We start from the raw sequence: 11474 nt of genomic DNA on the forward strand, positions 1-11474 counted from the left end.
TGCTTCACACAATGAGTTTAATATGTGTTCACACATATTAGATAGTATTCTTTTGGTTACAAGTAATACAAACTGACTGTAGTTTGTTTAGAAGGGAGGAATGAATTATTATAAGCGCACCAGATGTATCACAGTACTCAAGGCAATGTGCAGCTGACTGGGCCTCTGGAACAGACTATAATTAAAATGCTCTCCATCTTTTATTTCTGTCCTTCTGCCCAGAAGCTTTATTCTTCTTTGTCTTAAAAGACCCTTTTTCTCCGCTTTCCAGTCTGCACAGTAGACAATGACTATTCCTAGCTTCTTGGTCTACATGTAATCCCTCAACCCACCCAGAGATATCTGAGGCTCTCCTTCAATTGCCATGTTTATTACCCTTGGTTGGGTTAGTGGTCCACCTTGGGCCAATCGGCCAGGTCTAAAGAGTAGGCCAAGGGGCTCCTAAGTAGCTCAGTGAGTTAAGCATCTGGCTCTTGAATTAGGCTCAGGTCATGATGCCCGGGTTGTGGGATCAAGCCCTGCCTGGGGCCCTGCACTGAGAATGGAACCTGCTTGTAATTCTCTCTCTCTCTCTCTCTCTCTCTGCCCCTCTCCCCTGCTTTCTCTAAAATAAATATTTTTTTTTAATTTTTTTAAAAAAGAATAGGTCAAATCTTATCTTTATGACAGCCAGCAGCTACCTCTGAGCCCTGTAGGTTTAGAGGGTTACAGGCAGGGAAAAATAGTTTCCAGCGAAGGGAAGGCTAGACAGGCATCTCAACAGGCATATTCTCCACCCATTCATACGTGGAGGATTGTCATGAGCGAAATGAAGTTTAAAAATGTAGCTATGAGGTCGGTGACACTCAAGTTAGCAGCATGATGCAATGCGGCTGGGGGAGAAACTATGTCTGCCTCAAGACTGTTTTCGTTGTAACCGAAACCCATCCAAAAGCTCTTAAGCGTATCACTCGAGATATTTAATCCCTGAAGAAGGCTTTGATGTACGGAGGGTCACCTCTAGTTACTTGTTTTAACTATTACTCAAGTTGTCAAAGTTGTATTATTTTTTAAAATACTTTATTTTTTAGAGTAGTTTCAGGTTCACAGCAAAATTAAGCAGAAGGTAGTGAGGTTGCCCATAAACCCTCCTACCCCCACATTTGCATGGCCTCCCCCATTATCAAAGTCCCACACCAGAGTAGTACGTTTGTTACTGTTGATGAACCCACATTGACACATCGTCACCCCAAGTCCATAGTTTTCATGGATATAGTTCACTCCTGGGGTTGTATATTCTGTGGGTTTGGACAAATGTATAATGACAGGTATTACCTGTTACAGTATCGTACAGAGTATTTTCACTTCCCTAAACATCTTTTGTTCTCCACTTATTCATCCTTCTGTCCTTGCTAACTTCTGGCAATCATTGGTCTTTTAACTACCTTCATGATTTTGCCTTTTCCAGAATGTAATATAAGTGGAATAATACAGGATGTCGCCTTTGTAGTTACAACCCGAAAAGCACAATCCATGAAAGAAAGAAAAACCTGATTTAAAAATAGGCCAAAAATCTTTTTCGCAAGAACACAGGTGTTGTGAAAACCACCACTAAACCTGACCCAAAGTGGGAAAGGAAAAGACTCATATCAACGTCATTGTCATTGGACACGTGGAGTTAAGGCTGCCTCTGCCAGTCATCTGATCTACAGATGTGGTGGGACTGACAAAAGAACTCTCGGAAAATTTGAGATGGAGCCTGCTGAGATGGGAAAGGGCTCCTTCATGTATGCCTGGGTCTTGGAGAAACTGAAAGCTGAACATGAACATGGTATCACCATTCATAGCTCCTTGTGGAAGTTCAAGACCAGCAAGTATTATGTGTGCATCACTGATCTCTCAGCGCACAGAGACTTTATAAAATACATGTATAAAAAATATGATTATAGGCACATCTCAGGCTGACTGTGCTATCCTGATTGTTGCTGCTGGTGTTGGTGAATTTGAAGCAGGTGTCTCCAAGAAAGGGCAAACCCGTGAGTATGCCCTTCTGGCTTACACATAGGTGTGAGACAACTAATTGTTGATGTTAGCGAAGTGGATTCCGCTGAGCCACCCTATAGCCAGAAGAGATACGAGGAAATCATTAAGGAAGTCAGCACCTACATTATTATAACTGGCAGGAGCGCCCGGGCGGCTCAGTCGGTTGAGCGTCCGACTTCTGCTCAGGTCACGATCTCACAGTTTGTGGGTTCAAGCCCCGCATCGGGCTCTGTGCTGACAGCTTGCTCAGAGCCTGTAGCCTGCTTCAGATTCTGTGTCTCCTTCTCTCTCTCTGTCCTTCCCCGACCCATGCTCTGTCTCTCAAAAATAAATAGATGTTAAAAAAAAATTTTTTTTTTTAATTGGCTACAAACCCAACACAGTAGCATTTGTGTCAGCTTCTGGTTGGAATGGTGACAATGTGCTGGAGTCATGTGCTAACATGCCTTGGTTCAAGGGATGGTAAGTCACCTGTAAAGATGACACTGCCAGTGGAACCACACTGCTTGAAGTTCTGGATTGCATTCTGCCATCAGTTCATCTGACAAGCCCTTGCATCTTTCTCTCTAGGATATATACAAAATTGGTGGTATTGGTACTGTCCACGTGGGCCAAGTGGAAACTGGTGCTCTTAAACCCGGCATGGTGGTCACCTTGGATCCAATCAATGTTACAACTGAAGTAAAGCCTGTTGAAATGTACCACGAAGCTTTGAGTGAGGCTCTTCCTGGGAACACGTGGGTTTCAACGCCCAGAACGTATCTGCCAGAGATGTTTGTCATAGCAATGTAGCTGGAGTCAGTAAAAATGACCCACCAATGGAAGCAGCTGTCTTCACAGCTCAGGTGATTATCCTGAACCATCCAGGCCAAATCATTTCTGGATACGCACCTGTGCTGGATGGTCACACGGCTCACAAGTTGCCTACAAGTTTGCTGTGCTGAAGGAGAAGATTGATCGTTGTTCTGGAAAAAGGCTGGAAGATGGCTCCATGTCCTTGAAATCTGGTGATGCTGGCATCGTTGATATGGTTGCTGGCAAGCCTAGTGTGTTGGGAGCTTCTCTGGTTAGCCTCTTTGGGGCCATTTTGCTGTTCCTGACAGGAGACAGACGGTTGCTGTGGGTGTCATCAAAGCAGTGGACAAGAAGGCAGCTGGAACTGGCAAGGTCACCACGTCTGCCCAGAAAGCTCAGAGGCCTGAATGAATATTATTCTCAATACCTGCCACCCCAGTCTTAATCAGTGGTGAAAGAATGGTCTCAGAACCCTTTATGTCAATTAGCCATTTAATTTTAATAGTAAAAGACTGGTTAATGATAACAATGCATCGTAAAACCTTCAGAAGGAAAGGAAAATGTTCTGCGGACCATTTGTTTTGTGTGTAAATGTGGCAGGTTTCAGTTATTAGTTTTTTTTTTTAACGAGTACTTTTTAATGGAAACAACTTGATCAAAAATCTGTCACTGAACTTCAAGACCCATTAAAACAAAGGTTTAATGAGAAAACTGTGTCTTCTTTTGGTCAACACTGTAACTTCATGTAGTACCATTCAGGTAAAAGATTAAGAGTTGCCCATAACCTATTTCTGGTGTTATCTTATGTCAAAACTCGGAATTTGGGTTAACATTTTTTTTCTGGATGGGAATTTTTTTCACCTTGTCTGAGGGAGAGAAGTCATCTATTTAAGAACATAGTAAAAAGCTATGGGGAAAGGGGATCTGTTGGTGTAACATATCATAGCTTAGAACAGATAAGCAAAGAGTAACAGTATAAGATAGCTTATAAAAAGGTTAAATTCTGTAATACTAAAATCAGTGTGTCTCATATAGTTTGTATTCTATCAATATTGGGTAAACTTGGTGATACCAAAAAAAAAAAGGGGGGGGTGGGTGAGGGTAAAGATTTTAACAGATACCTCACCAAAGAAGATATACACATGGCAAATAAGCATATGAAAAGATTTTCCACATCATCCACATCATCAGGGAAATGCAAATTGAAACAACAATGAGGTAATGCTACACATTTATTAGAATGGTCAAAATCCAGAACACTGACAGCACACAATGCTGGTGAGGATTTAGAACAACCGGAACTCTCATTTTATGCTGTAGGAATGCAAAATGGTACAGTCATTTTGAAGGACAGTTTGGCAATTTCTTACACAACTCAACATACTCTTACTGTATGATCCAGCAATCGTGCCCTTTGGTATTTACCCAAAGGAGTTAAAGACTTATGTCCACACACGTATACCTGCACGTGGATGTTCATAGCAGTTTTACTCATAATGGCCAAACCTTGGACACAACCAAGATGTTCTTCAGCAGGTGAGTGGATAAAGAAAGTATAGTATATCCAAAGACTGGAATATTATTCGGCAATGAAAAGAAATGAGCTATCAAGGCATGAAAAGACATGAAAGAAATTTGAATGCATATTACTAAGTAAAAGAGGCCAATCTGAAAAGTTGTAACATTTTAAAACCTAGGTTCTTCCAAAGGCTTTATGTTTAATTCACAACTCCTACCCTTATTTATGTCTAGTAATTTTTATATAGAAATAATATTAATCACTTTCATTTTTTCTCTGATTAATGTTGAATTAACTAAATTTAAGTAGTAAGTTGTCCTAAGTAATTAACCCTATTTATAAGCTTATGATTTAATTCTCTGAAACATTTTAAGTGCATTTAAAATTAAAATATAAGGTTTTCTAAAACACTTCAAACATCTGATGTGGCAAACTTATAAAACTGACAAGCAAAATTTTTCTAGGCCTTTAAGTAATTATTAAAATTTCATAAACCTAGTGAATGGAGTTTCTTAAGATTCATGGTGGATGACTATCAAATGTTTTCTAGTATTAATGCTCCCCTCTTTGCCTTTAGTTAAAACCTCTGAGCTTTAGCTGGACATATGTCCACCCAACAATAGACTACATTTTGCAGACAGCCGTGGCCATGTGACTAAGTTTGGACCAATGGGATGCAAGTAGATATGATATATGCTACAACTAGATCATCTCCCTTAAGACACTTGCTGTGGACCCACCTCTTTCCCACTTCCCTGGGATGTGGTGGTGAGCAAACATCAACCATGCTGATGAAGATAACACAGGCAATGGCAGAGCCAAAGGAGAAAAGGAATCCATTCCCCAGACCTCACACAGCAAAGCTGCTTGGCTTGCAGCTTTGGACCCCTTACTACTTGACTGTTACATGAGAGTGAACAAACTTCTATCATCTCTGAGCAATTGTACTTTGGGGTTAGATTGTTCCCCAATAATACAACATTCAAAGACTTCCTATAAACTCAATTAGTTATAATTTCTTAAACGTTTCAAATTCAAATTGCAAGTCCAAAAGCTCGGTTTCCTCATATGTTAGATTTTCTTCAATGTTTCAAGTTCTTTAAGTAACACATAGATTATAATGATGATTAAACACTTGTTTCTGCTGTTACCACGAAAGGGACGCCCTATTTCATGGGATCTAAGATGTCTTCGATTTGTAATAATATCACCATTTATAACTGATGCCACAGATTGCAGAATGCATTCCAAATTCCAAGATGTTAAAACAGAAAATGTAGCAATACTCTGGTTCTAGTTCAGCTCACCATCTATACTGATCTGTGCATTTTCTTCAGGTTACAAATTTACTTACCCAACCAAGAGAAGAAGATTTGCTGCCGTAGGCCATCTGAATCTAGTAGTGGAAGATTCAGGATTTTGAAGTAGTTACGGATTCAAGTTCTCGGTAGAGAAGTGAAGGCAGGACCTGGATGTGGGTGCTTGGTACGTCCAGAATGACTCTACCTGAGAAGCTGTATATACCAGTTGGGATACTGGAGTTTGACTTTGTCCTGTCAAAAGGAAGCTCTGTGCCCACACCTTTAACCCAGAATCTAATTTCATAACACGGTCTTCTGTGTTTTCTGGGTGGCTTTCAAGTTTCTCACTCAACCTATTTTAATTGCATCTTCTTTCAACTTCTTATCACTTGATTTGAGTAGACATACCCCATACAGACTCACACCCATACATACACATGGCAGATTGCAGGTGTAAGATTAGGGTTATTTGAATGCTTTCTGCAATACTCTATATTTTATATTTTTGCCTGTCTCATTGACCACCATTTTGTAATCATGGCAGTGAACAGGCAAAAACAGGGATTTATTGCAGGATTCCAGACTATATCCTAGATTCCGGGATAGGATCTGGGGCTCCTGAGGAGCTAGATGTGACATTTCTGGTTTCTCTGGGACTACATGTATCTGTCTCTGCTCTGCTCATGAACCATCTGACCCTGCCTCTCCCTTCTCCCCACCCCATCTTGTCTCTCTGGACACAAGTGCTCTCTGGTTCTCCATGCCCACTTGGAAGATGGCTAGCCCATAGCCGGAATGTCCTGAGGACAAACATGCTGAGTTCAAGTGACCAACAACACTGACACTCATCTTTCATATGAAATCCATCTTGAATCCACAACAGTGTAGCCATGAAACGCAAACACTTAGTCCTCAGGAAAGAGCCGTCCTCGGAAGCTGCAGACAGGGCAGGTCTCACCAAAGATGGCTGCTTGGGGGGAGTAGAGTTTGGTGGCTAAGGATATGGAGCCCAAGCCAGACTGCCTGGATCCAAACCCAGGTCCTGCTGCTTCATGACTGTGTGACCTTGACCAAGTAACTGAATGCTCAGAGCCTTAGTTTCTGTAACATAATCTGTAACATAATCATACCTGAGGCATAGGGTTGTGGCAAGGATTTCATGATGTATGTGGAAAACATGGGAAAATCTGCCACGTGGGAAGTATTCAATAACTAGTTTGCCATGTATTCTGATGGCAGAGACAGGAAACAGAAGCAGGTTGTGTGAATGTGCTCTCCACCTCAGGTGCTAGAATCTTTGCATTTATGTCTTTGCTTGTTTATTTGTTTATCTAAATCAACTGCTTTGGCTCCCATCTACCAAACCTAACAAGCTATTCCATCTCAGTCATGACTTGCTTCTGGAATGCTCATTCTCCATCCAGACCAAAGAGATGCATCCAGAGGTAGAGGATTGCATCCCCCCAGGCCAACATGAGTGTGAGTTCATTGATTCACTCACTGTGGAGTGGTCATTATATGTGCTGAGGCCTGGGGATGCAATGGTGACCAAAAGCACCATGGTGACCTTTCTGCCTCTGGAAGAACAACTTCAAAAGTGTAATCGGCAAGGCTTGGTGATCGGATGGATGTGGAGGGTGAGCATGAGGAGGGGGTCAACAGCATGCCTGGGCTTTTGTTTTATGTCATTGGATAGATATTGATGACATTTAGGGAGACAGCGTGAGAGGGAAGTCACAATTCTTGTTTGGGGCAAAAGCCAGGATGTTTGGAGTGAGAGTGGGGCACTGAGAATCAGGCTGCCAAGCCCCAGCCCAGCCCCACACTCAGCAGCATTGCAACATCAGGCGAGTCCCTTAACCTCTCTATCGGTTTTCATCTCTGAAAACGAGGAAAGTAATAGCTGTAGGTCACAGGGCTGTTGTGAAGATAAAACATATTTATACAGGCGTATCTCATTTTATTGTGCTTCACTTTATTGTGCTCTGCACATATCGCGTTTCGTACAAATTGAAGGTTTGTGGCAACCTGGCATCGAGCGAGTCTATTGGCACCATTTTTCCAACGGCAATTGCTCACTTCCTGTCTCTGTGTCACATTTTGGTAATCTCACCATATTTCCAACTTTTTCATGGTATTTGTTACGGTGATGGGCTCGCTGATTACATCTTGCTGAAACCTAAGATGATGGTTAGCATTTTCTAAATGAAAGTATCTTTAAGGAAGGTATATACATCGTTTTTTTTAAGACACAATGCTATTGCTTGCTTAAGAGACCCCAGTGTAGTATAAACATAACTTTTGTGTGCACTGGAAAACCAAAAAATCCATTGACTTGCTTTATTGCAATATTCACTTTATTTTGATGGTCTGGAACCGAAACCACGATATCTACAAGGTGTGCCTGTACACATAAAGTGTCTGCAACTGTGCCCGGCTCTCTAAGTGTCACCTTTGGCACATGATGGGTTTGAGGTGCCTTTGAACCATCAGAAGAATGCAAGCTCCTGAGAGCAGGGATGTGGTCAAATTGCTCTTGGATCCTGGCCCCTGGTATAGCGGCTGACACATAGAAAGTACCCAACAAATATTTGTTAGCAGGACAAGGTAAGGATTTTGTCTAGAGGGTGGAATGCGAATATCAACCTATGAGTCCCTGTATGGGTAGGAGCTGAAGTCTTTGGCTAGGTTGAGTCCTTGGGAGGGAGAATAGAGGGAAAAGGGTCTGAGCTGGAGGGCTTGAGGAGCCTTAGACCTGGGGCCAGGGGGTCCATTTGGGACATGGGTGTCTCCCATTTCTGCCCCCACACCCCTTGCCTTTTCAGCCTCATTCTCCCCAGGGATCCCGAAACATAAACATTCTAGGGAGTATTTGAAGACAGCTTGAACCTTAGGATAAGGATGTTGGCCTTTCCATCCTAGTGTGGGGTGGGAAAACGTGGCATTTTCTACTCCTGGATCCACAGCTGGGCAGAACAATAATATTGCAACACTATTGGAGTTTTTCTTCCTACGAATCCATCCTGTGGAGAGTCAGCTGTAACCCATGCCGGCTGTCCTGTTCTTGCAGCCGAAGTCCCGTATGCCACCTCCCCCCACCCCCTCCCTTTCCTCCCTCTGCTCTTGTTGGAAGACCTCGAAGGTGCCAGAGACTGGCCCCTGAACTCTGTCAGGATGGTCACCCTGTCATGGCTCATATGCCTCCCTGGGCCAGCTGTCTGGCAATTTCCCCCTGTCTTTGATGGTGTTATTTCCCCACGGCCTGCAAGTTCACTCTTGGCATGCCAGGGTGGGGCACTCAGCCAGAAGGGCCCGCAGGAGGCTGAGCGCCTACACTTGTGAGCCCACCTCAACGCCTTCATGACCAGTGTCAAGGGCAGGCTGTGGAAATGAGCAGGGAGAGGGTCTGGTTCCCAGTGGAGGGCCTGCCAGAAAGCCCCAGCCTGCTTCCGTGAACTTCCCCAGCTCAGCAGATAGAGCCCAGGCCACAGAGGACAGAGAGGGGCAGGGGGAGGACCAGGACAGTCTTGTCCTTGAAAACCTGAGGAAACAAGGTCGCTATCAAATTAGGTTTCAGGGTTTTAAAAAGTTATTTTTATTATATGCATTTTCCCATTGTAAGATCAATAAAATCTCATTACAGAAAATTTGGGAAACAGGAACAAAAAATGCCCCAAATCCCACAGTGCAAACCCAGCCACTGTTGACATTTTAGAGGTTTGTTTCTAAACTTCCTATGTGTGTGTTTTTATTTACATAGTTTTAATCATGCTGTATATATATTTCTGTGTTCTATTTTCTTCTTGGTATGTAATCGTTAGCATTTCCATGTTCTTTTTTTGTATTTTTATTTTTTTTACATTTTATTTATTTTTGATAGACAGAGAGACAGAGCACAAATGGGGGAGGGTCAGACTCTGAGCTGTCAGCACAGAACCCAACATGGGGCTCGAACCCACAAACTGCGAGGTCATGACCTGAGCCGAAGTCGAACGCTTAACCGACTGAGCCACCCAGGCGCCCCTCATTTCCATGTTCTTAACTGACCTTTGTAACTAGTATTAAACACTGTTACATTATATTCTACCCAAGGAAATGCTGTTGTCCACTCAATCATCCCCTTTTGGACATTCTGGTTCACACTTTTTCGCTCTTCGTTCTTATAGCTAATTCCAAGATGAAATCCTTCTGCATCGGATTTTTCTGCAGTTAGGAATGCTTCCTTTGGTTGGCATCCCAAAGTAGGACGCCTTGAATCATTTATGGCTCCTTAGGTCTATTGCCGCTGTTTTTTCCAAAGGGCGTGCCGGCAGTGTGGAGCAGATTAGAATCAGAAGCAGGGGAAACTGAGGTCCAAAGAGCAAGGACCCTCTGCTCTCAGTACCCCAGAAACTGCAACGTGGCTTCCCCAGGGCTCGGGCGAGAGGTCAGAGGTTCTAGGAAGAGGACCTGGGGATGACTGGAAACGCCTGATTTATGTGAAAATCTGTGCCAAAGAATGTGAGTAATAAATCGATGTGTAATTGCCCGTGTGCGGATGTCGTGTTCCCAGGCCTCCCCAGAGGTGCACCGCCCTGAGCAGCTGATTGCTCGAGTGCTATATAGCAGTGAATTACAAGAGAAGGACAGGTGAAGGCCACAATCCTAGGGGTGTAACATTTAAAGGAGAAGCTCTAATCACCTGGCAGGTGGCATGGAAAGTTACTGAAGGACAGAATGCACCCCACCCCGATGGCTCCTGGAAGCCACCTCGCCCCCACCTCACTTAGAGCATCCTATAAAAAGAGAGTTCTAGCACCTGCTCCCTGCTTGGTTCCAGGCTGCCTGCCTCAGCCCATTCCCCCCACCTCAAGCCATCCTGGATTGTATCCTTTCGATATACAGTCTTACTGGACATTCTTTCATGTTTCAATTATGTCCAATGGCAAGGTCCTTGTATGTTTGAATTTGGTTCCTTCAAACCATAATTCTGGTTCCAGCACCCCCTGCTAGCATCTAGCAGGCTTTGGGGCACCTCTCCGCTTCTTCCTTTCCCATGCCATCAGGACGACCGCACCTCCCTCCCTGAGCTCTCTCCTTGTGCGTTTGGGCTCCACGGCCCAGACCCCGCTGGCATCTGTATCTTCCCCCGGCCCAGACCTTTCTGCTGGGCTCCAGGCCCACATTCCAGTCTGGAATTCCAAATGCAGTTCAGATGCAGGAGTCCAGGTGAACCCAGCATCTCCCCCTTTGGGTTGCACCCGCCCCAGCCCCTCGTCCTGTGAGTGGTACCACGAAACAGCCAGGTCTTAGGCCAGAAAGGCAACCCTCCCAGGCGTGCCCTTACTTCTTCCCTCCCATCCAATCAGTCGCCAAGTAGTTTTCAAATCCACCCCTTCCTTCTGACCCACCTCCCTCCGGGGTCCTCGAATTGACTCCTGGGGTCACTCCTCACTGACCCAAGTCTTCCTTCTTTCACTCTGTGGCTCCCAGAGTGCTCCTTCTCAAATGTCCATCTAGTCAGGTCACTTCTCTATTTCAAAGTCTAACTGGCTCCTGGAGCAAGGGATGCTACAAGGTAACATTCCAGATCCTTTGATTCATTTACGCATTCGGCAGATACTTACTGAGGTCCTACTATCTGACGGGCACCGTGCCAGCAGTAGGTATGCATTGAGAAAGAGAACAAACATAGCGATATAATATTCAGTGAAATTCAAGGTCACCTGTGAATGGCTCTTCCATACATATCCAGTTTAATCTCTCAATGCATCCCTGCCTTTTACCATGTAGTCCCATCCATGACCTTGCACGTCCCTGCCTTTGATGAGTTGCTTCCCAGACTTGTATAGGCTTCT

At 44.0% G+C, this 11474-nt stretch overlaps 1 pseudogene; it reads left to right on the forward strand.

Annotated features, from left to right (window-relative positions):
• Window positions 1-1300: 1300 nt before the first annotated feature.
• LOC123576009 lies at window positions 1301-10929 on the forward strand (annotated as a pseudogene).
• The last annotated feature ends 545 nt before the right edge of the window (window positions 10930-11474 follow it).

Source organism: Leopardus geoffroyi, chromosome C2 (genome assembly GCF_018350155.1).
Source record: "Leopardus geoffroyi isolate Oge1 chromosome C2, O.geoffroyi_Oge1_pat1.0, whole genome shotgun sequence".
NCBI classification, from domain to species: Eukaryota; Metazoa; Chordata; class Mammalia; order Carnivora; family Felidae; genus Leopardus; species Leopardus geoffroyi.